Source organism: Quercus suber, unplaced genomic scaffold, assembly GCF_002906115.3.
Source record: "Quercus suber isolate HL8 unplaced genomic scaffold, Cork oak 2.0 scaffold_100, whole genome shotgun sequence".
NCBI classification, from domain to species: Eukaryota; Viridiplantae; Streptophyta; class Magnoliopsida; order Fagales; family Fagaceae; genus Quercus; species Quercus suber.
In genome coordinates this window covers 1,419,444-1,422,583 of record NW_027069565.1, presented here as the reverse complement: position 1 = coordinate 1,422,583, position 3,140 = coordinate 1,419,444, and positions in this window count along the sequence as shown.

The following is a 3,140-nucleotide window of genomic DNA, read 5'->3' as shown; positions in this document are numbered from 1 at the left end:
CACAAACTTAATACAAAGTGCGGAATAGTGTAAATGCGAGCGGATGAACAAGTAAGCTACTCTAATCCATAAACTAAGCAACACAGCAGTATAATGGAATATAAAAGAGTAGGGAAGAAGGATGCAAACACAGAAAACACCAAGACGTGTTCTCGAAAAGGAAACCGAAGAACTCGGTGAAAAACCTCTCCGCCGCCCTCCAAGCGGAAATCGATCCACTAGACAATCAGTTGGGATACATGGGTTAGCAAGAGACCCTCCAAGCCTAATCTACCCAATGTACCTAAGCCCTCCAAGCTCCTACTCCAACAAGGCTTCTCGGAACCGTGTCTTGTCTTAGTTCTCCAGATCCCGCAACAAGCTCCATGTTGTATCTGCCATCCTTGGCTTCTTCCAATGCTTCCCAGCAACTCCAAAGCACTCTCTACACTCTGAATAGGTGTGGGTTGTGTTTGGGTACAAATCTCCTCTCAAGATATGATAATGGGAGAGGGATGGAGAAGAGGCTACAATGATTTCTCACTAAGGAGGAGTAGCTCTCTCTTAAAAGATGAGTGTGTGTGTTGTAGAAAATCTATCTAGGGTTTTTTCTATCTGAATAGCCTCTCATATATTTGTGGGTAATGAGGGTATATATAGTATGGGTGAAGGGTAAGAAAGTCACTCATTAAAATCCTCCAGGCAGAATGTTTCGCGACTGTCTCGTAGGAAGGCCTTACCCGCGAGACACTCGCGAAAACGACAGCCTGGCATGACTCTTCAGCTTCCAGTCATGTGCTTCTCACATGACTCTTTCGCGGCTTAGCTTCCAGCGACACACCCGCAAGATCCACTGATCTTCAATAAAGCTCGAGTCTTCACCAACTTGATACTAAACCCAATACAATTAAATCCCACAAAATACAAAGAAATGAAATAAAGTAATTACAACACATTTTGTCATGGAATAAAGCCAATATAAAACATAGTTGTAAATCACAACTTTACATATTATTATCTGAAATAATGGTAACAAGAATATTTGGACATTATCATATAGTCCATGAGATGCATAGTATGTGATTTATGTGATTTAGTCACAGAAGATATAAGTCACAAGTTCTTTGTAAACTCAGAATTTTAGTTCATAATCGGTGATGAAATTGGGCATTTCATCTGCGAAGACTATAACATATCAACTAAGATGATTTGTCTTGTTCATGGAGGTGGAGACTTCTAGTTGATGTGTTAATATGTTTTAAGAGTTAAGACATATTGAACTGGACCGCTGTGAGATTTATTATTCTCCTAACGACTGTCAATTGAAAAATAAATCTCACAACTCATATTTGCATGAACTCTTAATCTTGAGAGAATAATGGACCTAATCATGAAGTGTAGGTTGCTTTGATATATCAGGAGTGAGATCTAAAGTAACGGTCAAAACCTCAGTATGTTGGGCAACCACATTTCTTGTTGATGGAACATATATTCTCAAGATGGAATTCATAGTCTCTTAACAGAGATATAAAATATTCCCTTAAGATAAGTTTAAATGGTTTAATTATTCAGAGAGTTAGATCTAACCACTTTGGTAAGAAATTACTAAAGTATATATCTATGAAATTGGTTTTCATAAATATATAATGAATAACTTAAAAGAATTAAACCGGGTACTCAAGGATTAAGACATAGTAATCTTCAAAGTGACAGTCTATATTTATGACTTTGAATTACTACAAGTATTTTATGAAGGGGTTGCATGTATAATAAAGTTTTGGGATATAATTTATTAATAAGGCCTAGAGTGCAATTATATTTATATAGTGGTGTTAGGTTCTAAATGTTTAGAACAATTGGCAAATCGTGAACACAAACTTGTCTAGATATAGATCTTAGAGTCTATAGGTTTTATTAGACAATGCTCAAAGTGATTCAAGTCAAGATTCAAGAACATACAAGCTGCAGGAAGAAGACTTCATATTCTGGCTGGTTCGATCGATCGAAGAACAGGCTTGATCGATCGAAAATCGTATCTGCAGAATTTTAAGTCGGCCTAAACAGCAGGTTAAGCCCATTAAGGATTAGGGTTTCAGATCTACTTCTCCCACTATATAAAGGAAACCCTAAGCCACGTTTTGGAGAGCTTTTAGAGAGAGAGAAGAGAGTGTCTCTTTTGTATCTAGGATTTTGTACCCAAACCTCTCTAAGGTCTTTGTTGCTCATATTGCTGTTTATGTGAATCTCTTGTGAGATCATTGAGGAGCTTTCCTTCACATATACTTAGGGTTTCCAAGATTCAAGATTATGTCAAGAACTTGGTAATGATTCAGTTGCAGATTCAAGAACTTAAAAAATATCAAGCGGGGGTGCTTGTACTTGATTGAAGAGTCCAAGAAAGAAGGAGTCCGTGGATTCGGAGCTTGCACGTGGTCGTGTCAGTAAGTTCTACTGGTGGGTAGCATTAAGAAGTCAAGCGGGGAGCTTGTAGTCCTTCTGTATGAACTTCGATTCTTTCGCATAGTGGATTCAGGTTTACCTTGAGGATAGCTAGGTCAAATCCTCCCTAGGTTTTTACCGTGTGGTTTCCTAGGTCATCATATCTTGTGTTCATTTATTTTCCGCTGCTTTATACCTTGATATGATTATTTGATTGCTTTAACCTAGAATTGCATAATTTGACTAAGTAACAACTTGGCTAATTAACTAGGCTACGCAATCTGGTTGGTTTAAGGGGTCTAAATTTCCATCATGTGGTATCAGAGTAGGTAGCTCTTCTGTTTTAGATCTTTTGATCTAAGAGCTGATCCTTGACTCCTGTTGTCATGGATAATTTGAAGTGTCTTTCTGATCATGTTTCTGCTTGTGCTTCTGCTGATTTTATTGATGCCTGTGATGTTTTGAATAAAAAGGACACTATTGTTTCTGTTGATTTTTTTGATGCTTTTGAAACTCTTCGTAAGGAATTATCTAAATCTTTGAAAATTTCTAAGAAATTTAAAGAAGAGTTAAAATTGGCTAATCTTGAAAAAGAGGATTTGATTGTGAGATTAGATGAGTCTAATAAAAAGAATGAATTTTTGAGAAATCAAATTTCCTCTCAAGATGAGAAGATGAAAAGCTTGGAACAAGAGTTAGTTGAATCTAAAGCTAAAATTGAA